We start from the raw sequence: 26798 nt of genomic DNA, 5'->3' as shown, positions 1-26798 counted from the left end.
TTTCCATGAGCAAAAGATACCTAAATATATATCTCAGTAACCCAAGACTAGATATCCTGCCTCAACTAGGTGAAGTTTTATCACTTTAGCAAAGTCTCAAATAGATCCCCACTATTGGTCTACCAGCAGTTTGAGAATGGTCTCATTCTTCCTATGTCTGCATTCTAGCATAGTCTTTTCTAAAGAACTGTCAATATTTCCTTGTGAGTGCTTGATGGCTCTGAAATTCAACCAGAAGCTGTATTTGTTCTAGCTGGGTGTCTATCTCTAGACTTTGGCGCCATTTACTAGTGGCCTGGTATTTGGCATTGCGCAATAAATAATGATACCATGGGGTACGTTATTTATTGGGTGCAACAAATAGCACCTATTATGAGTTTTTCCCTAAAATGGTCAATCATGTGCAGATATTCGTCCTTACCACACCAAATTCCACATGTCCTGGTATTTATCATGCATTTCCCCACAGTAAATAAAGCCAGGTTTGACCTGCTGAAATTTATCCGAAGGAACGCAGTTTTTTTCTTCGCACTCGGTATTGTATCAGGTGCCATAAAAGCCGCCAAACATCACGTGCGGTACTGGGAGCTACTACACATATTGAAATGTAACCAGGCCACTCTTAAAGAGGGCCTTTGTGTTCGTACTAGCGTGCCTATGGGTAAATAATTTCATAATAAATGCTATATCTTTTTTAATATATGCATTCTAATGTGCACAGATATAACCACACTCAAATACACCCACACACAATCTCACATAGATGTTCATATGCTCACATATGCACGCACAAAGATCAGATGTCATTATAGACACTGACACACTCTGTTATGTACACACTTGCAAACACGTGTTATCCTTCACTTGCACATACATCCAAATTACCTTTGACACACTCATTTTTGCTCATATATTCAAATATGTGCAAATGCACAGGGTTTAAGTCAACTCCCATAACTGGACCTCTGTTTCAGGACTTCCAGCAGCAACACCTATTGTGCCCCGAATGAGGGCCATGCGATCACTGGATATGCGTGCCTAGGACCAGCGCCGTGCAACCACCAGAGTTCATGATGCCTCAGAATAGAGCTGCACCAGCTGCAGGAATGGAGGTGACCCAACCAGGAATGCTTCCACAACCAAGAACCATGAAGCATAAATCCAAGCCTCAATTAGCAGCCATGGTATCTCAGCCAAGGGCCCCTGCAGGTCCTTAAATTGCAAAGCCTCATATTAGGACAGCTGCCTGCGCCAAGAGCCTTGGTGACCCAAACTGTTGCGTTACCAAGAACCTTAAATCCAAGAGCATGACAGCTTCAGCCCAAAGCTATTGCAATCATGAAACAAGACTGCCTGACTAGGGCATCATCAAGAATCAAAAACCATGATGCACTGTACCAGGGCTTCTCTGTTACAATGGACAATGGTGCCATCGACCTGGACCGGCCAGAACCAGGATCCCTGGACCTGTGTACTAGGATGGCGGCTAATACTAGGAACCTCCGTGCTCAGACCAGAGTAAGTCAGTAACTGGAACTCTGACAATTTAGACCAGGAGGATTGCTGGCATTCAAAGCCACGGTGCCATGATCAGTACTGGGATAGCACCAGATCTCGTAGTGTATGAAACCAGGTCTCTACCAACACCAGAAACCTCAGCACGCAAGACCAGCACTAGTCCAGCAACATGCTAATGCGGTTGGTTAGTTGACATTAAGGCATTTCCATAGCGCTCTGTTACAACATTTGTGGTATCTAGGCGCTGGTCTGTATGGCTTTGATTGCCTGTGAACAGCAGAGACCTGAGCCCTCATTTGATTTGGACACTGGCTTCTAGCAGCTGTGTCTGGCAAAGAATTTACAGGTCTTCAGTCGACCTCCTGTCGTGGAAGGATTAAAAGAGACAGTGAACAACAAGTTCAGCCCTGCCGAGAGCAGCGTTCTTAATGGGAGTTAAACCCAGATGACTAGGGCTGTTCTCTAAATACTTCTGAATTGAACAGAAGCACTTGAAGCGAATCCTAGCCTGCGTCGGCAGCCAATGGAGGCCCCTTCTCTCCTCCCTCACATGCTCACTTTTCTCACGCTTGGACCAGGCGCACACATTTGAAGCTTACTGAAGTTTGGCCAATTTAGCAGAAATCACAGTGTTCAAAACTAGTATTATTACAACCAGGGCTTTAAGTGGGCCGGGTCCTGCCGTGCTCAGAGCCGGCAGTTCTAAAAAGCAGGTGGTGAGACAGGTCCGTATCGGGCTCTCCATTTTTGCCCTCACCCTTGGTGAAAAAAATTCATCTTAACTCTGCAGCAGTACCACCCTTAACTGCCTTTGATGTAACTTCAAAGAGACTCGTTATAGTTCTTTCACAGTCTCATCATTTCAGAACTGAAGCATTTTCAATATGCTACATCACGATGCCATGGTTGCTGCTTATTTATGTTGTGGCCCTGGAATATTTGCTGCCGGGCGCATCGGGCGCGGTGGACTGGCGGTGCTGGCGGCGTTCGACCTCTCCCCTGGGCCCCCACCTCCTGTATTCCCGAGGCTGACTGATGTACATTGCTGGATGGGGCTCCTGATCTTGGCTGCGACGAAGTGGCCCCTGAGACTGGCAGTGAGATCTGTGCTGCACTGATGTACTGTATCTGTGGCCGACCGAGACTGTTAGCCCTCCCTTTGATCTCGGGACTGTGCACGAAGTCCTGGACACTATAAGCACGGACTATAGCGGGGCCCCCGGTAGGAGTCGGACGGGGTCAGCTGGCTACTTGAGAGACACAACCTATTTTTCATGAGCCAAGCCTGCCCCACCGCGTGAGCTCTGGTGGCGCGGCAGTGAGGCCGCCGGGGATGTGAGGCTGCTTGTCATTGCGTCTGATGTCGGGGGGCACCCGGATGCGGACTGGAGCGAGGGGTGCGCAGACACTACCGCAGCCAACTAAGCCTAAGATGGCGAAGCAGGGGAGTCCGGATCAGACGGCAAACAAGTTGGACGCGGTGCTCGCGGCGGTGGAGCGGCTGGAAGCAACCATAAATCAGACCCGTACCTCACTGGAATCTAAAATTGATAAGGTGGCTATCGACCTTACTCATCTACATGCGGACCACCGGAAATTGGCGGACCGCACTGCCGCTCTGGAATCAACACTCACCGATGTCAAGCCGCAGGTGGTGCATACCGATAAACTTGTACAAGACTTGCTGAAACGTGTTAAATTCCTGGAAGACAGGGCTGAAGATTCCGAAGGCCGGGCGTGCCGCAATAATATACGCGTGGTAGGTGTTCCGGAACGCTGGGAGGGAAGAGAACCTGCCTCGCATGTGGAAACATGGCTCAGAGGTCTGCTGCCGGAGGGATCCCTCTCATTACAATTTGTCGTGGAGCGCGCTCATAGGGTTCTGGCGAGGCCCCCCCCTGCAGGAGCAAACCCACGACCCCCGCTCCTCCGGATCCTTAATTATCGGGATCGTGACTCTATACTGAAGGAAACCAGGAAGCTTCAAGATATCCTAATCGACAATCACAAAGTAATGTTTTTCCCGGATTATACCATTCAGGTACAGCGGCAGCGACTGTCATCCGTGGCAGCGAAGAGACGCCTCCGGCAAAAAGGCTTTAACTATTCTGTTGTTCCCTGCCCGGCTGCGGGTGGTCGCTAACGATAAGACACACTTCTTTGACACCCCGGAGGGTGTGGAAGACTGGCTGGACACGTTCACCGGTGAGAAGCCTCGGGATGCGGCTGCGTCGGTGGCACCATCGAGGCGGAGGGACCCCTTTCGTCGCCGCCGGAGGGATCGCAGATCTACAGGATGGAGAGCGCTGCCTTCACCGCGGCGAGCCCCCGCCCCCCCCGCCCCTGGAGCTGATCCTATGTGGCCAGCGAGATGCTATGCAGGCGGCGTCAGAGATCAGTGGCTCGCAGGCAGCGGGCAGCACGTCTGGGTCCAGTCAACGGGACCTGTCTAGTGACGATGAACAGATATATGGTCTTCCGAAACACAGGACTCCACTGAGCACCAGGATGTCACCCCACAGACGGCGGACCTCCTAATGTGACCGCTGTAGGTTCCTGCAGTGGACTGCAACATGACCCAAGGTATTGGGGTGGCTGCATGGGGGGTATGCGAAAGGTGGCCCTATGCGTGTTCATAAGGCGAGACGAGGGTGCACTCATTGATCCATTCACAAAACTAACAGGCGGGGCGTAGCATGGGGAGGCAAGGAGTTCTGATATACATACAGTTGTAGTTTTGGGCCTAGGTATACACATTCCAGTCGGAAGGAGTCCCTGCCCTGCTATGGACTGATTGCCCCGTTTGAATGGTGGGACTGCCTGCTTCTGGGGAGCCTCTGGGGAACCCGGTGTACGTACTGTAGATGCCAAATAAGAACAATACGCAGCGCACCCCCCTGGATTATATTGACTGTCATCTCCACCTTAAAGTTTGGACGATTGCTATTTGCATTTTCGCCCTTTTGGTATTAATTATGTTCATAATTTTGTATTATTGGTTTTTCTTTTATGCGATGTCTGACATAATGTGTGGAACCGTTCAATGTCTCATACAGCAACTCAGTGGGCCAGATGGAAACTACCAAAATAAGTCATTATTCACGTGTGTGTTAGAACGGCTGCTACGGGTAAAAGCTAATTGGCAATGTCACGGGACCCATGGCTTCCTTTAAGATAGGTACATGGAATGTGAGGGGCATGCATACACCATCGCGCAGATATCAGATCTATTCATACCTTAAACGGCATCATATACAAATAGCACTGTTACAGGAGACTCACATGGCCGAGGTAGAGACGCCACGATTACACTGTCGCTGGCGGGGTCAATTGTTTGCTACGGGGTTTTCTGCTTTTGCACGAGGTACACTAATATGGATAAGGCCGGGGGTTCCGTATCAAGTTGTGCAGTCACTGATAGACCCGGAGGGGAGATATGTAATGCTTAAGGGCACGCTGGATGGCCGAGACATAATCCTCGCATCACTATATGCTCCAAATACAGAACAAGCGGCATTCTTTGACAGGATAACACATCTTCTGGCACAGTGGCCTGATACTCCAATGTTACTGGGGGGTGACTACAATAGTGTACTCGACGTCTCACTAGACCGCTCATTTCCGCCCCTACCGGGCATGAGCATACATCATGCAATGAAAGCACTCAATAATTGGGCGACACAGTGGCGTCTGACGGACGCCTGGAGACACCGCCACCCCCAGGACAGGATATACTCTTATTACTCTCGGGCACATGACTTGCATGTGCGGTTGGATCGATACATGCTCTCGGACACATTGCTCCCTAACGTCTCAGCAGTTTATTATTTGGGCAGGACACACTCCGATCATAAACCGCATATAATAGAGATGCTATGGGGCCACCCTCACACGCCAGTCCCTACCTGGTGACTACAGCCAGACTTGCTATTAGATGCGCCTTTACGAAACCTATTAGGGGCCAACATCACGCGCTAATTTGAGGACAACACTGGCACGGCCACAACCCCTCAGATAGAGTGGGATGCATTTAAAGTAGTTATAAGGGGGGATTGTCTTGGGGCACAGGCGGGCATGCGGAAACAACTGGAGGCAGATCTGACACGCCTAGAAGCTGCATTGCTCCAGGAGGAGGGTGCAGCGCTGGAAGGCAATGCTGAGCCCCTAGCGAGCCTTAGAGAGGAACACTCGGGCTTTCTCGAGCGACTCCGTAATTTAAATTATGCAGCACGCATGCATCATATGGGAGATAAGCCTGGCAGGCTGCTAGCGTGGCTGATACGACAAGAAGTGGTCGCCGTGCCTGTGACAGCAATATTGACGAAGCAGGGAGTCGAGGCACACACCCAGAAAGACATACACTGTGCCTTTGTGGAACACTATACCACGGTGTATAGATCTCACTTGATGGCTACGGACGACGAAATACAAGATTTTCTGTCCGCCATCACACTGCTGCAGTTAACAGACCATCAACGAGAGGAACTGGGCACCCCTCTGCTATCAGAGAAGATCAGAGATAGCATTTATTCGCTCTCCAATGGCAAAACGCCGGGCCCTGACGGGCTGCCAGCTGAATTTTATAAGGCATACTTGGATGTGCTGATACCAGAATTACTGCGAGTATATGAGGCAGCTCTGGAACGCGCAACCCTCACACCCACGCAGAATGAGGCCACATTGGTCTCATTATTAAAACCTGGCAGAAACCCTGAGAATTTGGGCTCTTATCGACCACTAGCGCTGTTAAACACAGACTATAAAATCCTCGCCTCTACCCTTGCCAGGCGCATAGCTCCGTTTGTGCCGACTCTGGTGCACGCAGATCAGAATGGTTTTGTCCCTAACAGAAGCACCTCCTTAAATATCCGCAGGCTGTTTAAACTACAGAGATACGCAGTGGAGACCTGGCCTAGGTCTGGCTGCCTGGTATTGGACCTGGAAAAAGGCCTTTGACTCACTGGAATGGCTGTATTTAGCGGCAGTACTACGCAAATACGAGTTGGGTGATGATTATTTACGACTGGTGCAACTGCTGTATCAGCGCCCAACGGTAAGGGTCCGTACGGGCAAGCTCCTGTCGGACTAAATAAAAGTGAAGCGGGGCACCAGGCAGGGGTGCCCCTTGTCACCGCTGCTCTTTTCTTTGGCCATGGGGCCATTAGCAGCTCTCCTCCGGGAGGGAGGCGCGGATTGGGGCATCCCTTTAAGCGACGGTATGCATGCAGTATCGCTATATGCAGACGACTTGTTATTATACGTAAGGGACTTGCACGGTATACCACCGGCACTCTCAACATTGTTCCATAGGTTTCAAGCGGTGTCGGCCTTAGGGTGAACTGGGCCAAGTCTGGTGCCTATTCTTTCAGTGAGAATGCGACCGAAGCACGGATAATACTTAATGAGACCACGCTAAACTGGTATCCGACTACGTTCAGATACCTCGGAATTTATATATATAGGTCCCCAGGAGATGTATTGGAGGGCAATCTGGTCCGAGCCATTTCTTCTATAAAGGCGCAGATGCAATTCTGGAAAACACTGCCACTAAACGTGATGATCCGAGTCACCTTAACTAAAATGATAGTTCTGCCCCGGCTCTTGTATTATTTCATGAACCTTCCGGTATACGTCCCAGTGCGATTATTTAGAGACCTGGAGGGGTTGATCCGAGGTTTGATCTGGAATGCGGGTCGCCCCCGCATCGCATTGCAGAAACTATATGCACCCTCGGAAAGCGGCGGGCTGGCAATGCCAAACCTGGAGCTCTACTATATAGCCGCGCAACTACAGTGGGTTGCAAAATGGCTGAGTGGGAAAAACCTGGCGGACACGGCGACGGAGACAACAGCCTTGACACAGAATCAGATCTGCAGATTGTTTCACCCATTAGCAAAAGCTCCCCGGCCAACACAGATACATATCGAACTGGCACATAGATGCTATAAGAGAAGCCTTCAATTAACGAAAAATACACTCCCCTACGCACCGACACTACCGCTTATAGGGACACCTAGGGGAAGAGATACTATAGCTGACACAGCATTGACACCTTGGGCTGAGGCGGGAGTGGAGACGCTTGGAGATCTATACGTAGAAGGCAAATTGTTGTCCTTCGAAGCACTAACGGCAGAAACTGATTTACCACGGGGCCAATTCCTTACATACGCAACTATTACACGGACGCTCACTTTAGCATGGGGGGGCATAACAAACGAGCCACCGGCACATCAATTATTACAGTAGCTACATGTAATGGGTGATGGGTCGCATGTAATACACTGGTTAGTGCAGGCCCTCCTAAGTCACACGCTGCAACCGCTACAGAGGCTTCGCGCTCACTGGACCGATGATAGAGGCCGTCCTTGGACAGATAAAGACTGGGACCGTATATTAGCCAGTGCCACTCATGTACTGCGTAATTCAAGATTTAAATTAATACAAACATACATATTCCACAGGGCGTATCTTTCCCCAGACAAAATTAACAAATATTTTAATATCGACACCTCTGCATGCCCAAGATGGTGTCTCTTAGGCGCTAACCTGCTACACATGCTCTGGGCTTGCCCTCGGCTCCACACTTACTGGGGTGCGATATTGGCAAACGTTAACTAACTGCACTAACATGGATGTGCCTGCAAATTGGGAAGTCTGTATCCTGGGGTTTTATAAAAGAAATAAGGTACATAAAGCGAGCTTCCAATTTTGAGATTTAGGCCTCATAACGGCGAAACGACTCATAACCAAAAGGTGGAAGCACAAAGACCCGCCAGAGGTATCACACTGGAAAAAATCCCTGGAGGTGTGGGCACAGGTAGAAAGCACTACCCTACACAGGGAAGAAACGGCAGGGTTGAGGAAACATCCCATTGCGCAGACCTGGGACGCTATGCTCAAAACGCTCGTGCAGAGTGATGCCCTACAGCAGACACCACCTGCAGCGCAGGCGGAGGCCTAGCACCTAGGCCGTTGCCAGAGAGTAGACGATGTGCCACGCCTATCTCCTTTCCCAATCATAGTGGTTGAATCAGATAAGGTCCCGCATTCCATTCCCAGAAGATGTTGCATGGAAGCAAAAACACCCTGGTGACCACACGCCCATATGAGTAATGGAAGTGGCAGCCCACGCACGATAACGAGACATTATTCCAGACGTGGCAACAGCAAATACGACACATTACGTACGGTATTGGGTACATGTTCTCCCCGCACACGGACATCTTGTGTTTGCTTAGATTTATTATTGGTTAACACAAGAATTAGGTTGAAATGTTACACACACAAAGGACAAAAAAAAAGAAGAGATATCTAATGTGCAAAAGCGGCATTTATTCAAGCATATGGATCTGTATATTTTAGGTACGATTTAGGGTAACACTAAAGAGTTGAGCTTTACAGCGCCTACCATTTTCGTATAAGTGTTGACTACCCTGTTTATTTATATTGTACAACTCTTGTTTCTGTTACACTATAGATTGTTGTCGGGAGTAGGTACACTGAACACATCAACCCTGGCGATAGCTCAGAGATGACAGGATGTGTGGGCCGTTAGTGCTCAAGATAATTAACATCTGGACAGGCATCCATGCATTGCAGAAAACGGTGACATCACCATCAAGAAAAAGACATACGCCGCTTTCACTGTGCAATGTCATAGAACAAAAGTTGTAAAAATGTAAGTGATGCCTGTTGATGTTTGATAATAAATGTATCGGCTGAGACTGGGAAAAAATAAAAAATACTAATAAAGATATTCAAACAAAAAATGGTTGCTGCTTATTTAACTTATGCAACTAACAGCCATTGACAACGCCAATAGTCCTTGCTTGTTGTAGGTGTACTGTTACTTGTATTGTAGATCTAGATGCTGTGACAGTAGCAGCACAATACCAGTCGGGAGGCACACTATGCTAAGCACAGATTTTCAGTTTGTGTTTTTAAGCCACACCCTTAATTACACCAACTACACCCCTTTAAGAGACCCCCCAGTGTTTTCATCCCACTTAAAGCCCTGATTACAACCACCAGTTAGCATGGTGCATGGGATCAGCACAGTACCTAAACCATGAGCATCACAAAAGGGCTCAGGTCTGTTCAGTCCCCAGGGCCTAGAGTATCCCAGTATGGGCTGTGCCAGGATTGTGAACCGTTGTGTCCTGGGCTAGGAATTTACCAACACCAGAAACCATGGTCCATGATGCCCCTAACCAAGCCATGTCTGCACCAGATAACGTGTGCCCTGGACCAAGACCATGTCTGCACCAGGATGCATGATAGCCTGGACCAGCCTCATCTTAGACACAGCACCTGTGGGGCCCTGGCCCAGGATTGCTTCAGCAGCAGGAACATTGATACCCTCGTCAGCAATGATGCTGCTGAGGGCCAGGGCATTCCCATCAGAAGCTGTGGAGGGCTTATGGCCCAGGCCATTGCAGCTCCATGCACAATGCCCGTGTTCAACTGAACTGGAAGAATCTTATTCCTGGGTTCAGTGGCTAGCTGGAGTGGAGATTTAAAGATAAAGGACAGGGAAATCACTTAGCAATAGGGTCTGAAAATTTGGCGTTTGTTGTGTGAGCGGAGGGGGATCATTGCGGTGTGACAGCAGGAGGTATGAGGAAGATGGTAGGAGGGCAGGGGGTTGATGGGTTCTATAAATGATGCTGAGGTACATCAAGGGCTGTTGAATTCAAAGTCTTTTACGGTACCGATTGACACCAAGTGGGGGGGACGAGCTGCTGTGTGCATGATATTAAGTCAGGCAGCTCCATGCTGCGCCCCTCGGGATAATTGGCGCCCTGGGCCTGGGCCCAGCTCACCCATGCCCGAGGCCAGCCCTGATCAGCACTGTGCATGTGGGGCTTTGGAGAGGTGCTAGACAGGTATGCGAGTACACGTGCACCGTCAGAGCGCTTGACCTGACCGGGCTATTCATCCATAAATGTTTAACATTTAACCTCGAGAACCTTCCACCGACCCCTGCTACCAATGGCACGTGCCAGTGGAATGGCTCCCGCCGCCACAACGGCAGACACAGCTGAGCTCCTGCGTGGCTGAAACTGCCCGGGTTGGAGACAGGCAGCCAGAGTCCCGCCTCCCTGTCTCACCCTCCACTGCATGTTCCTTCTCTCCTCTCTTCACGCGTCCCTCGCTGACCTCACTCTCTCTCTCCTTCGCCCCCACCCACCACTGCGACCTTGAGAGCTGCTGATTCGGGAAATCATCAACACGCTCCGGGGTTGGCAGAAGTCCAGGGAAGCGATGGCGCATGTTACTGGAACACAGAGGCAGCATCCATGAGCGGCAGAGCTGCGAGGACAGGGCGCAGGGGGGACTCGCGGGGCGGGCGGAAGGGAAGCACGACCGGGCGGTGGCGGAAGTGACAGTCGGTGAGAGGGTGCAAGTATGGAGGTGTGGTGGTATGGATATGGGAGCGTGGGTGAGAGTGCAGTCTAACTTGTGGTCAGCTTACTGAAGGATTGGTGAAAGTATTGAAGGACTGTGTTAGGTCGAAAAACCATGGCTTGTCCGCTGAAAACCCTGGCACTGACCTTGAGAGTCCTCTGGCCTGATATGATCCGGACCAAAATGCAAAAGGTTGAAAAGAGAGCAAGATGAACCAGGTCTGAAAAACACAAGCGCATTTCATCCTAGTAAACCAAACTAAAATGGCTTATTGTCAGTCAGTAAACTAAACACCCTCTGTGTCATTAGGAAAGCCACACACCTTAGCACGCTAAAAAAACCTCTCTGAACTGTTTACCCTAAAGAAGTAAAAGAAAAATGCGCCATCCAGCAAAGTCTTCCAGCTATCCACCGACAAACGGAGAAGGAAAAGCCCCGGAGGGAAGCAGCCTCCAAAACCGGGCCCTGAGTCACGGAACGCTCAAGCCACATCCCTCAAGAAGTTGAAAACACACCCAATGAATACCATTGTACCGGATTCCTACTAACCCATCGTTCTGTTATTGTTGTATTAATTACAAATCAAGTCTTCTTCAGCAGCTTTCTTACCTTCTCTGACCTGTAAGTTTCTGTCTTACTTTCCCCTTTTCATTTTGATGTCTCTTCCAATCTCTCTTAATCTTACCTTCCTTTGACTAGATGCCATACATGCCTGGTATAAATTGGGCATAATAAATGAATAGAAACATTATGCTATGCTGTGCTATGCTATGCTGTATCTTATGTTATAAAGATTTGCATATCGCACTTTCTTCCTTTTGTATGGCCTCGCAGTGCTGTTGGAACTCCTGTACCTTCACATCCCGGTCTTGAGTATTTGATCATTTATGAGTTTGATTTCTGTTTGTTTCAGTTGGATTATCAGTATTGATGGTGTGGTTGCTATACTGCTCTTGTGTCCTTCATTTGGGCATCAACAGCAGACCACACAGGGCTGTTCAGGGGATACACAGAGACAAATATTTAAACCTGAAATGTTATTGGGGTCAAGGGGTGGGTGATGTCACTTAAGTTGATAAAATGAGCTCCATGGAAAGCTTGGAAGTGTGGATGGGTCAAAGCATTGAAGTGTGGGATGATGTATGGATGTGCGGGCTCTGGGATGCATTGGTGAATAGACATATGGATGTACAGGTAGAGTAGTGGATATTTGAGCTCACGTGTGGTAGTAAGAATGTTTAAAAGTATGGCTGTGTCGATGTAAATATTAATGGGTTTGGTGGTAGAAGCATGATTTGTGAATTGTCCACGTAGCAGTATTAGGATGAGCAAGCAAGTTTCCACACCACTCGCTTTTCACTTCACATACAATGATAGGCCAGAACCTGTAAACGCCATCCTTGCTGTTAGCACTTATTCGAGCAACACAAGAAAATTCCTCCAATAAGAAGGAGCGGATGGTTAATATTTAAGCAAAAGACACAATCGTGATCCAGGAAACTGGATCATTCCTAGTTAACAAAAGTATGTCAAAGAAAGTGAAAAGGAAGAACATGGTTCAGTACCTCCCATCTACCTCACACATTGCAAAAAATCCCATGAGAAACAGAGGCAAGGGCCAGTAAGCGCTGCACGAGGCAACACTCATAAATGCAGGGGGCAGCCACACTGACTGGCCAACAGGGAAATCAATTTGACTGGGCCAAGAACACCGCATCCACCATATGAGAGGACAGGAAAAAAACAAAATAGCAAAGATACGATGGTTAACCTTAACAAGAAGGCAGTTTGGTAGGATGCAATTGTGGAAACGTGTAATATTTTACATTAGCATAAGAAACAGCCATTTTGGCTGTGGCTTCCATTTCGTTTCCTTAGTCCTCTGCTGTTCGCCTTTTCACCCTGCTTGTGTCATCTATTTTGGTTGACCTCTTTCGACATGGCTCAGCAATGTACGTGCTGGGAGGTTTGTAGCTGCCGGTGCACCTGGTCTTAGAGGCTATCTATTGATCGTTTACTGCTGCCATAAGCATTCCTGCTCCCCCTGCCTATTTGCTGACCAAGGAGTCATCCATCTGCCTTGTTTGCCGATAGCTATTTCTGTGTTTAAACTTGTTCCTTCCATTTCTGTCCATATGCTTACATTGCAAGAAAACTGTATATAAGGACGATGGTTTGTGAGTTCAGTGTACTTCCTCCTACAATACTTGAGAGTGTTGTGTGGACGTGGTCCCGCTCATGAGTGATTAATAAACTTGTTGTTTTTCTTCAAGTCCAGTGCCGATGTCTCTTTTTGTTAGTCTTCGGACCCATGGACGAGAGGGTGACCCTGCACCAGTGTGCTCACTTTTGGGTACATTTCCACAGTTGGCACCCAGCACGTGGGGCCCCATCCAAGACGTGGCCGTCCAAAGGAGTGGTCTCGACGGAGGATCAAAATATTACTGAGGATGCGCACTGCATGAGAAGACCCTTGTCTTTGCAGGCCGACGTGACTTTTCCTGTTTTCCCAATTTGACCATCTGGGTGGTGGCCGGTCTCGACTGGGGCTTTCTTTGGTGTATTCTGCAGTGACCATTAGGTCGACCAGAGATCGGCAGGTGGGAGTTGGAGACTTCTGTTTAGTAAGGTCGCTGAAGCGGCACTCTTGATTTGCTTGGTTTGGTTTTTGGTTTGGTTTTGGTATTCATTCTTTGCAAAGACTGAAGGTAGGTAATGTGGAGATTTTTCTCCTTTTTAAATATTTGTTTGGAGTAGTAATATTTTGCATATACTTGTGAAAACATGCCTGTTCTCAGCACACTCCGTAAGTGGTGTTGCTGCTCTTGTGGTACCAAGAATGCTTTAGAACAAAGTCATCCAGTTTCTCCAGAAGGGACGCCAAATAGAGAGATGTTTATCAAATATGGTATTTGTCCCATAATGTATGGTTCATTGTGGAACAAATACACAAAGAAAGAGTCTGATATAAAATGGCCAGTGAATGGGTCATTCGATTCTAAAAAGGTTCAGTATGTAGAACAGAGTTTATTTAAAAGAAAGTGTAGACAGGATATGTTTGTTTGTGTGCGTATGTGGGATAAAGAAGTGTGAGAGAGAGCAAAGAGAGCGGAAGCTATAGCAGAGAAAGAGCAGCGGAAGACGATATATCAGAAAGGGGTGAAATTAAAAGACTAAGAAATGAAGGAAAGAATAGAAAAGGAAGATAGAGAACGTCGATTAGCGGTGGCCAGTATCCTATTAGGCGTCCTATCTATCCAGTACTTAATACGCCTCAGGATGATTGCATCCTATTAGAACGACCCGACCCCCGTATAAATTCCCCGCCTCAAGTGCCCCTGAGGATGAGGCTTCTGACGAGGAGCTTTCTTCTTCAGAGGATAAAGATAAAGACAAGCAAGTTGGGCGACAGACTCGCTCTACTTTAACTAGAGCATAAAAAGATACATTAAAAACCGCTGCTAAAGAGGAAGCTCCTCGGAATACCACTGCATAGATCATCTTAGCTATGGTTCAACAGTGGAGACATATAGACCAATTTTATTTTGTAGAAAAATGCTCTTGGGAGGTAATATATGGTTGGCGGCGTGTTTCTAATGAAACAGAGCCAGATGATATAAGTGCTGATTATAAACAGTTAGTAGGTGGGACTTTCCTTTTTTTGAACCTACCTGATATGATTAGACGAGTGGTTAAATTACGAAATGAAACATTGCGTCTACGAAAAGAGCAAGAATTAGCTAGAAAAAATTAAGTTGTAGAAACAGTTCAATCTCAGACAAAGAAAGCAGATGCTTTGGTGGATATGAACAAACCAATGCGTGAAGCTGCACCCCTATATGTTCCTCCGAAGGGTGCAGGAACAAATGATGGTAAAACTTCGGCTGATGCAAAGGGATATTTTATATATAATTGGGTTTACACTCCTTGGAGTAGAGCAGATGTATTTGCTCTTAAGGGTGCTTTGCCCGACCCCCGTACAAATCCCGCCGCCTTCTATGAGGAGGTGGAAGTAGCCATCAGCTCCTGCACTATGACCTTTCCAGATATTGATATGTTCTTCTGGCTTATTTTGCCCCCTGATATGTGGAGAACAATACGTAAAATAGATGACAATGTGGCATTTGGTGATACCTGGGAACATTTAGAAGAAATAGATGCGGACAGGGAGCCTGCGCAGAAACCTCAGATGGAGATATTAGATCTTCCTAAAGCTATTGTGACTAAGTTGAAGACTCTCATACCCCCTAAGAAATTAGATTGGACTACGTTAGCGTCCTGTAAACAGAAAAAGGATGAGTCAGTTTCTGATTTCTTTTCAAGACTTGAGGAGACATTCCATGATTTTAGCGGCCAGTAATTGGCCGATGATACGGGTAAGAATTTGTTTGTTGACAAATTTGTCGCAAATATGTTGCCGGAAATCGCTAGTCGCCTTAAGGCCAGTGAGAGTTTTGGACCACGTCCTCCCCAGTTTCCTTTTGACCATGGCCCAATATTATGAGCGACAAGAGCAGGAAGCGAAAGGCAGGGAGGATAAGAAGATTAAAGAATTAAAGGCAAAAGTTATGATGGCTCAAGTATATAGTCCACCATATAGGGGAAGTATGAGAGGACGCCCAGGGAATTGAGCAAGCAGGGGAGTTGCAGGAGCTCGTCCCAGGTTTGAGGCAGTTGAACAAGGACCAAATTACTCTAATACGTTTGATAGGTGAAATCAATACCAAATGTCTGATTATTCTGCTGATGCACTTGCAGATTCCGATTACGCATAGGGATGACTAGGATGGGGTAAGGGACCAGTTGAGGTGCCAGTATATCAAATGGGTCCTTATGTTGACGCAAATGTGTTGGGATCTACTGATCAGTTTCTGGTACAGGGCCTACCCGTAGTGCTCTGTCTAAAAGATTGGTTCCTAGGACTCCCCTGCCCGGCACAATGATAACATCGATAGGGTTCGATGGAACTCCTACACCTAGCCCGCTTTCACAGACCTCATTTTATTGGGAAAGTTGTAGTATATGTCATGAAAGGGTTGGGGATTAAGCAGAAATTTCATGCTGGTTTTCACCCACAGTCAGCAGGCCTGGTGGAGCATTATAACTCCACCCTGAAAGTCAAATTGGCTAAAATACAGGCTTCCACGTCTCTGAAATGGCCTGATACACTGTCCCTAGCCTTGCTTTTTATCAGATCGATATGCTATTTGGGGAGTCCCCAAGCCTCGCCCTATACATGATGTTCCCCACATGTTGATGAGTGACTATTTGTCCCAGTTAACTGACAACATGTCTTGTATTTATCAGCAGGTGCGGGAAACTCTTCCAGACAGGTCGCAGGGTGATGGTCATGGTCTGCGGCCTGGAGATTTAAATAGTTTCAGTGGACAAGTTGCTTGGCACCTCGCTGGCGTGCCCTAAAGCAGGTCCTCCTTGCTACCAGAACTGTAGTCCGAGTGACCAACAGGAAGAACTGGGTCCATGCCAGCCACTGCCGAAAGATTCCGCATACCTTCGTGAGCCCTGCTGTGCTGACAGATCATGGCAACATTTTGGTCACCGAGAGAGGATGAGCTGCGTCACCTGAAGGGCCTGAGGAAGTCTTCCCGGAGCATACGATTCCTGGCGCATCTAGATATCTGCTTCGATCCAGGAAGAAAGACACTTTATCGCAGAAAGAGATTGTTTGAGCCACTGTCCTGGGTGGTTAAAGACTGACTACAAAGGGGGGTAGCCTTTTAGTGACTACTCGTCTCAACGTTAGTGAAGAAACGAACGCCTGCCCAGGACCTTAGGGCATCATCTATTTTGTTGGTTGTGGACGAGATGAACATGCCTGAGGAGAAGAAATCAAGAGCTGCAAAGATCTGTAGCGGCTGCGCAATGTTTATTACTGGATTGAGTTTGACTTCTCTCATCATTGCTACGATAATGTGGGTTGTGGAGCAAGTAACACCGGCTCGAAACTTACTGTATGACTACTCCTGTCACCATGGAACATTATTACTTCACTGTTCCCTAGCATGAGAAGAAGCATTGACTGTCATATCTCAATAACACTTTCATACAAATGATACATCATACTCATAATGCTTTGAATACTACCAACTGCTGGGTATGTGGAATGATGCCAGCCCATCAGAAGAATGGAGGAACGCCTATCATTCCCCTGCCATTTTCACATAATGGCTCTTGTAGAGCCTGATTCGCACTTTTGCGGGCCTCTGATGTTAGTGATATTGTTCCAGCTGATGTAGGAGAACTTAATACACAGTTAAATAAAGTTTGTTACCCTGATGATGAAGGCCTCCCACAAGCCAAAGGAACTATATGGGAAATGGAGGAGTATCGCAAAGGAAATTCCTCCGCAAGCTACGTTTTTCCCAACACTTGAATGGCCAAGGGTAACGGGCCTCCTGTTATCGCTGTTACTAGCGCCCAAGCAAATCTTTGTGTGCGCAGTTTTGGCAGTATCCCAGTGGGAAAAAGTGACTGTACTACAGTATTGAATATCACTGGAACGAACAATAGCAGTTTTCTATCCACACATAACACTTATTTCATTTGTGGAAGCAAAGGTTACTATCATCTACCAATTGGATGGTCTGGAATATGCTATGTGTCCATTTTGCTTCCCCCTGTGTTCTTAGCACCTGCATCTTATCATAAAGATCAAAAATTGTTTAATGACATTTCCTTGAACCGATTCAAAAGAACTATAAATAATGATGAAGTGGATCAAACTGACACTGCATTACAGCAATATGTTGACTTTAATTTGAGACACTTTTTCTTTGTTATTGCAGCTTTGAATAGTAGAAAAACAAGACGCTTGACTTGAGTGCTAGAGGCTGTGACTAATCAAACAGCAATGGCTCTTGGAAATATTACAGAAGAACTCCAAATTACGAGAATTGTGACTTTGCAAAATAGAATGGTTTTAGATGTAATATTAGCTGATCGTGGTGGAGCATGTCGCATTATCGGAAGTAGCTGTTGCGTATTTATCCCTGACCACGCCCCTTCTGTTTATGATGCCATTTTTAAACTGCATAAAACAGCCACTGAGATACATCAAGACTCGGGAACATGTACTTGGACTGGATGGTTCTGGAACTTTTTCTGTATGGGGTCTGGAAGTATTGTCGGCCTTTTTCATAATTATTGCAATTATCTTCTCTTGTTGTTTATGCATACAATGTGAAACAATACTCTGTTCCCTTTGTATTTCCACTTGTACTACTTGTGTACCATCTAAAACGAATGTCCGAAATGCAAATGCCCATTTAGCAATGGAACGAGAAATTTGTGAAATTATGTTAATTGATATTCACGATGCATATCATACCCCTTAGAAGGGATAAGAAAATGTCTTAACTTATGCTAAAAGGGTCATCTGTGGAAACGTGTAATATTTCACATTAGCATAAGCAACACCCATTTTGGCTGTGGCTTCCATTTTGTTTCCTTCATCCTCTGCTGTTCGCCTTTTCAACCTACTTGTGTCTATTTTAGTTGACCTCTTTCGACATGGCTCAGCTATGTTAGTGCTGGGAGGTTTGTAGCTGCCGGTGCACCTGGTCTTAAAGGCTATCTATTGATCGTTTACTGCTGCCATAAGCATTCCTGCTCCCCCTCCCAATTTTCTGACCGAGTGGTCATCCATCTGCCTTGTTTGCCGATAGCTATTTCTGTGTTTAAACTTGTTCTTTCCATTTCTGTCCATATGCATACATTGCAAGAAAACTGTATATAAGGACGATGGTTTGTGAGTTCAGTGTACCTCCTCCTACAATACTTGAGAGTGTTGTGTGGACGTGGTTCCGCTCATGAGTGATTCAACTCCAGTATGACACCTAAGCTAGATGATATATGCAGAAATAACAAATATTGGTAGGACCAATAAGTCTGATTTACATATGGAGCCCTGACAAAAACAATAAAATGGCTGCTGAAGTGAAGAATATATATATATATATATATATATATATATATATATATATATATATATATATATATATATATATATATATATATATATTATTGCTTTCTGTGTACAATACACTTATAATACAATTCATTTAATGTGTGGTGATTCAGTGTATTTTGAGATTTAAAATAGACCCTAATGCATTGCAGAGATAACACTCCATAGGGGAAATAATACACCAAATAGCGAATAGCGTGAGAGGTAAATATGTCTCTTGACAGAGACAAAGACCTACATAAATAGAAGGTAACAAATGGGTGAATAGTCATGTAGGTAGGGGATGGAACACAAGGCTACTAGAGGGCACTTTGTGGTTCATTGTGCCCAAGGTTATTGTGTTGTAACATTCATGTAGCGCTTACGACACCTATGTAGGGTGCAGAAGAATTTGCCTATTGAGGTAGCATGCTATGTGGTGCATGGTGTGGGCTGGGTGGATGTTGTCTGTGTTTTGTTCCTGGGTTGGAAGTATTGCCATGTTGTGTGTGAAGATCACAATTCAGTGGTGGCTCCTCCGCTATGTCGGAGGAGTGTTGCCCCAATGCTTTTAAGCAGTGCGTAGTAGAAACATAAAATGAAAATAACTTTGAATTATTATCATTTTATGCTTCCGTGCTTCTTTGGGGTGGACTGGTGGGTGGGGCTGCTCGGCTCTCGGAGCAGGGCAGGGGAGGAGTGGTTTGCCAACTCCTAAGTGCATATGACTGTTTGGCCGGCCCTCTCGGGCCACCCAAAACAGTAATGCACACCATCCCTGTTCTCCATGCAGGCTGCATTACAGCCTGTGTGGAGAACATGCCCAGGCCCCCATTCCCTGGCTGAGCATCCAACCAGGACGCTCAGACCAATCACAACGGTGCATTACAGCGTTGTGATTGGTCAGGGGAGCCTGGGTGCTTACCAATCACAATGCTACATTGCAGCGTTGTGATTGGTCAGTGGAGCCTGGCTGTGCTTCCTGTCCCTCGAGTTCGACGAGGAAAGCAAGAGCAGAGACAAGGGGCTCAGCAGCAAGGTAAGTTTTACATTTTTTAAAAATATTGCGCACACCCTCCATGAGCGACTCCCCCCGTGCGAATCCCCCGGCACCCTCCCCCCCTGCGCCTGCCATAGCCCCACCACCTGCGAGCCATGCCGGCGCCACTGTCACAAGCGTGTTATGATGCATTAGCAGTGTGATGGATGAAAAAGTGTGAGAGTGAGGCATGCAGTTTATGGTTTTCTGTAGCTGGCAGCTTTGAACAGTTCTGCAGGCCCCTTTATCGTTTTTCATATAATCATAGTCCATTAAGCTGATAACTGCACAGGGTTGTCCATTCTGAGATTTTAGCTTAAAGTTTATGGTGTTGAGCAGGCATAGATCAATGGGAGAGATGATGGGGAGATCTGTTGGGATGGACTTTGCTACTATCACCTCATGATGCAGGGGTACTGTAAACAATGGATTTTGACCTATGCTGAAATGGCCAAGCCTTTACAAGAAATTGTCAGGAAAGACATCCCTGAACCCTTCCAATCCAATGGTCTAGTGAAGCAGAAAATGCATTTGCAAAGATAATGCAGGCACTGACTTTGGCTCCCACCTTAGAGTTCTCTTATTTCACAAAAATAGTTACTTTGTATAGTCATAAACTAAATGGATTTGCATTTGGGTTTTTGGTGCAAAGTAACAGGGATCAGAAAAGACCAATCGACTATTGTTCTTCAAAGCAGGACCCAATACCAGCTGAGATCCCACCATGTATATAGTCTGTGGCAGAATCTGCAATGCTTTTTGAATCATCTGAAAATATTGTTTTAAGTTCCCCGCTTACTGTTGTTGTGCCCCATTTTTTGGTTGCACTTCTTCTTCCTAAAAAAACTCAGCATCTGTCCACAGCACAGTTGTCTCTCACTCTTATCTGCCTCTGATATTACTTTGATTCACTGACCCACTTTGATGCTCACTAGTGGAGTTGGAGAAACACATGAATTTGTTTCAACAATTGCAGAGGTTACTAAGCCACATTAGTCTAACTCCTTAATGAATGTGAATTAGCTTATTTTGTTGATGGTTCCTGCCTCAGAAACGAAGAATGTCCTGCAGTTCTGTAACTTGCCCACAATAAAGGTTCTGGAACTCATTGTGCTCACCACACCTTGAATTTTAGCCACATAAAACACGGTATACACAGACAGAAATTACGCATTTGAAGTGAGGCATGACTTTGGGTTCCTCTGGATGCAAAGGGGGTACCTGACATCTGCAGAGACTCCCATAAAAGACGGGCAGGGTGTTCAAACTCTTTTAAATGCTTTGCAATTACTAGAGAAGGTGGTTGTGGTAAGATGTGGTGCACACCAACACTCTGATGATGATGTTTCAAGAGGCAATGCCCTAGCAGATTCAGCTGCTAAGAATGCTACATTGTCTAAGTCTTCTGATGTTTATTTATTTATTTATAGAGCGCAGCATTCATCCCAGGGGATATCAAGGCGCTGGTAGCGAAAGAGAGGGCTAAACCACTGGTACAGGGAGAACAAGTGGATATTAGTTTTTGGGGAACAGATGGGTTTTCAGATTTTTTCGGAACACCAGATAGTTAGATGTGAGCCGTAAGTCTAAGGGGAGTTGGTTCCATTTCTAAGCTGCCAGGTATGAGAAGGAGCGCCCTCCAGTCCTTACTTTCTTGATGCGTTTTGTTCTGGCCAATGCTTGATGTAGAGACCGTAGGCTCCTTGTGGGGACATAGAACTCAATTTTTCCCTGAAGTATATATATGTTGTCACAAATATTGAGAAACGTGATCTATTTCCTGTACCAATGCTAAATGATTTGTCTCAATTGCGATAGCAAGTCTCTGAAATGAAAACCAATCCTGGACCAAGCAGCAATGTGGAACAATCTTTGTCTTAGACTGCTGATGTTGTAAGGTATATTGTGAAACCTAATCTATTTTCAGTACAGTACTAAATGATTTGTCTCAATGTCAGGAACAAGCCACTGAAATGAAAAGCAATTCTGGTTCAAGCAGCAATGTGAGCAAACTGTGAGGGGTGCGGTGAGACAGCACTGGACGTTTGGTTGCACCGAAATTTCTACTTCCCATCCTCGCCAGGGTGTATCATGGAGCAGGCCACGTTGTTAGGGACGGCATGATACGTGCTGCTGCAACCCATTGGTATGTGCCCTTCTTTTCTTTCATAGCCCAAAGGTATTGCTAATCCTGTACCATATGCATGTCATTCAATGCTGGAAAAGGCGATAAGGCCACCTCTGCTGCCCACCTTCTCCGTTAAATCCCTTCTGTTCACTTCCAAGTTGATTTTATATGACTACCTAAATACTTTGCAATAAGTCTAGCTAATCACTCAAGGAATGCATTCTAAACCATCATTCTTTTCCTCAACATGCCCCCTTAAAGAAGACCTAGCCACATAAGCCTGTTTGCATATAGATGGGTCTAATCTGAGGTGGCATTGTGGGCACCAAACTGATGGACTGGGAGGTGGCCCGAGTAATTACCAGTGGCTGAGATTACATATAGTATCCCACTCATTACATTTTTGTTTACTTTCTTGCAAATATAAAGGTATTGGTCATGCGTTTATACTTGCTACTTCTCGGGATGATGAGGGAAGTATCATAATGAAATGAATAAAGAGAGGGTGAGATTGCATTATATTAAATTGTTGTAATCCAAAGTTTTTCCTCTTGGAAAAAGGGGGAGTGTGAAAACATACTTAAAATGTGTTTGTATTTTGTTCAAATTCACTCATAAAGAGAAATACTAATAATGATGGGGTGATTACGATGGCGGACGGACTTAAGTCCATCCGCCATAGTCCCGGGGTTTGGGACCGCATGCCTACATGGCGGCAGTCCCGCACAACATATTACAATGCAGCCGCTGCCACGACGGCCGCAAAAGGCATTATTAACATTGCTGCGGGTGCTGCTGGCTGTAGCACCTGCAGCAATGTTAATAATGCATGTTGTGCCTTTCCCTGCACTACGTGGCTGGCACCACGCGGTGCCTGCCACCTGGTGCAGAGAACTGTAGGGGAAAATGCAAATGCCCCTGCACAAGGGGGGCCCGCAATGGGCCCCCAAAGTACATCCCGCCAGCCTTTCAATGGCGGTTGAACCGCCATTAACAAGCTGGCAGGGGTGCAGCATCCAAATCTGGTGGACGGTGCTTGCTAGGCACCGCCACCATTTTGTGGATGCGTGGTGGGTCCGACAGGCAATTGTAACGATTGCCTCTGACGGACCCGTGGCGGATGGGCTTTCCGCCCGCCATCCTGATATGGCGGGTGGAAAAAGGCCTTACGATGGCAGTGAACCCGCCATCGTAATCACCCCCTATGGATGTAATTGCAAATGTATCCACTGTTAATCAAATATGGATGTTGCTTTTTATTTGCTTGAAGCTTCCCATTGCATTATGTTAATTGCAAACCTTTCATGGCCTTAGCAGACCCAAAAGCCTTAATGCTCCATTTTGACCATTGCACATTTCCAGTAGTGTAACCTCGTTTTCAAGCCTGGCAAGGGACACAGGATTGAAAGAATGGAGCTACTGTTGTATATATGAATGATCTCTCCCCTTCAAGGTCATCATGTGCTTCTTTGAGGGGAAAATCTGATGTCCGCACATTAGACTGTGCTGAGAGCTACACGTTTCTTCCACATTGTCATATTAATCTGACTTGTACAGAAAGAAATCGTTCTTATAATCTGTCAATTTTACATGTTTTTAGCAGCTATCTTCAACTGACCATTTTCTAATGAGAACTCTAGATACTTGAAATGTCAATTGTCTTTTGATCCTTTTCTTTGCTGCCTACTGTCTTGCATTAAACGCTAGTTGGACTTTAAGCTTTTCGCAGTGCTTTGTTTTATTTTTAACAAAAGCCATCTCAGGACAGCAAAAATCCACAGTGCCATGTTAATGGCAGACTGTGCTCTATGTAAATGTCAATAACACAATGTAACATATTGCAAAATAGATTAACACAAAACATGATCACCTGCCAGTTGGGCGACATGCTCTGTGTTTGTGGTCACTTCTCTAAGGTTATACTGTGTGTGACACTAGATATATTGGACTGGTGATCCCGCTGTTTTTTTGTGATAAAGCAGAGCATCTCTTTTTTAGGTCTCACCTAGACAACAAATGCACTCTCTTTTCAAGACCTTTTGTTTTCTATCAGTGGGATTAGATACCACCCATTCTCACCATTGGCTGGCTTCATTATCACTCTCATTTGCTTGCTTCTTATTGGTCAGCTGCCATTGGCTTCCTTCTTCTTTGTGTGTCTGACCTCGCCTGGAAAATGGATACATTACTTCTGCCATTACTACATTGGAAGCAATACTTTTTATAGTAAGCACTATATCAGAGTGTGCCTTTATCAGCTCACTCCCTTGTGTACTTCTGCCCCTCCACTGTCCGTCTTCTTGCCCCACCTGCCCTTCCTCCCTCCATTCCGTTATTGCTTGCGGCCCACTTTTCCTCCCTCTTTCCATTGTTGTTTGCCCTCTATCCACTCTCCCTCCTTCCGTTGCTGCATGCACACACTCACCCTCCTTCCTTCCATTGTTGCTTAACTCCCCATAACAAAAAACGCACTGTGACGTAGACACCATTGGGTGCATCATAGAGCATTTTCCCCCTCCCTTCCTGCCTCCTTCCATTGTTGCTTTCACCCGACCTCACCTTCCCTCCATACTTCCGTTGTTGCTTACACCGCACTAACCACCCCATCCCAATACAACAATGATTCAGACGCTGCTTGTGCCACAACACATTTTTTCCAACAAGCCCCACCTCCTTTGATAGTTGCTTGTCCTCCCTTTCAAAACACAAGTTGAACGTCTGATCAGGAGCACTAGCCTGAGGTATCCAGCCCGGCCACAGCAATGCACGATGAGAGTCCTACCAAGCCCCTCAGTGGTCCACGGAGCGGCCATCAAGTTAAGGTTCACAATTGGAGGGAATGGGGCATGGGAAGAAATAACAAACTGACCAATCGCTGTCCTAGCAGTGTCTACACCTGAATCTCCCTCAGAATATCTTCCTTTCATGGTTTGAGGAGATGCCTCCTTGTGTAACTCTGTAGAAGGATATACACATGCAAATATTAGTTCAGTTCTTATATTTCATACCATCACATCACTAGTATTACATTTACCCTTGGTGTTGTTAATACCTCATTAATGAACTTCAACTCCTACTGCAGAAGTATTTCTACAACTGTGAGGTCTTGTTGGCCTTTTTTTCCAGTGATTCACCGAATCCTCATTGATTGCTAAAGAGCAGTTCAAATGTCTCTTAAGAGTTCTGTTTTCATTTTCTATAATATGTAATTAGAATAGTTCCATTTCTCTTTGCAGTTCTGGTTTCAGTTTCCCAAAGTGCGTAATTGCATCTCTTGAAAGTCTATTCTTTCTCCTAGACACAATGTTTCTAAGTCTCTTTCTTTCTCCTAGTTGCAGCTTTTCAATAATTTTTAATTGCAATGACTCAGCAAATTCTAGAATGTCTGTACTCATGAGTACAAATGATCTACATATGGACAGTGGGTAAATACCTTAACTTGTTTGCTTTTTCTCCTCTCGCACAGATACTGATCTCCACTGATGACCGCGAGGTGGATGGCGGAGGCTCTGGATGACTGGACCTGACCCTGCTCCAGGATGCCGACAGCTAAGGTCTCCACCAGATCTCTCTGTTCTCTGGACACAAGAATTGCCTAGCAAGGGTGTAGTTCGCTCTGTGGTGTATTTATTCTGTTCTTTGTCCAAGATGGCCGCCGAGATTTTAAACTCTTTTGCGTCTTGTTTTGGACATTTCTAGCAGGTTCTGGAAGCTTCTAGCAAGTTCAGGAAAATTCAACGTTTTGTTTATGCACTTGTACGTGCACTTCTTTCTAGATACTTTTTCTACAATACTAGATTGCCATCATGCTTAACATGTTACTTTCCCTGAGTTCCCTGGCTACATTTTGGGTACAATTCAGATGTGACCAGACACAATCCGTTTTATCCCTGTGACTGTGCACTATATATGCTGGTTGTGCCTGGGGCTATGGAGGACCATGCTCTGTGTCTCGATATGCGCATCTGATAGTCCACCTGCTTATGTTCACGCTAGGTTTTTTTTTTTTGGGGGGGGGAGGGTCGGGGTTTCAGGGCTAGCTGGGATGTTGTTTTCTGGATGACCATGACACGAACACCCTCCCTCCTTCAGTAGTTGCTTGCCACTCCGCCCTCTCTTCTTCTATTGTAGTTTGCATCCTCTCCCCCTGTCCCCCCTCCCCTCCCCCCTGCCCCCGCTTCTCTGCTGTACAACATGGCTAAAATATTGACAAAGCCAATACCATGAGCAGGCAAGTCCTAGTTGCTTTGCCAGTTCTTCTTTAGATCGAGGATTGAGGGAGTGACAGAATATTTCAGCAGCACATTGTCATTCAGTTTTAAAAATGGATGGAAGGTGGCAAGATAGCTCAGCTGCTCAATGCACATCCTGTGAATAACCTGTGTGTACAACCTGCTGCTCACGGGCTCGAAGCTCGGTAGGTCCCACTTATCCTATGGACGGTGATATGACAAGTGCCTTGAAGCTGGTCAACAGTCGCATGCTACGAGAATTTCGTCACGTGGCACAACATAAAAGGAAAGTTATTATTATGTGTCTTTAGTTTGGTGTGCTCGAATTCTTTACCTAGTGGAGATGAAGAAGTGTTTCCGTGAATGGTTCCTGCCTCTTTAAGAGCTAAGTTCATCCTGGAATTTCTCTCAACAAGAGCTGGTGAGTTTAACTCATTCAGAAATATGGGACACATGTTTGTGTCCGGGAGCGATGCTGAGGAAGGCTCTAAAATAGAGAACAGAGCC

At 46.2% G+C, this 26798-nt stretch overlaps 1 long non-coding RNA gene across 1 annotated transcript; it reads left to right on the top strand.

Moving 5' to 3' along the window:
- Positions 1-11251: 11251 nt before the first annotated feature.
- On the top strand, positions 11252-26045 carry LOC146799226 (uncharacterized). Its single transcript, XR_014969249.1, has 3 exons — positions 11252-11547; positions 21890-22077; positions 25526-26045. It is a non-coding gene; the product is annotated as an uncharacterized LOC146799226 (long non-coding RNA).
- Positions 26046-26798: the final 753 nt, after the last annotated feature.

Source organism: Triturus cristatus, chromosome 9, assembly GCF_964204655.1.
Source record: "Triturus cristatus chromosome 9, aTriCri1.1, whole genome shotgun sequence".
Taxonomy (NCBI): Eukaryota; Metazoa; Chordata; class Amphibia; order Caudata; family Salamandridae; genus Triturus; species Triturus cristatus.
This window is presented reverse-complemented; position numbering and strand designations above follow the sequence as displayed.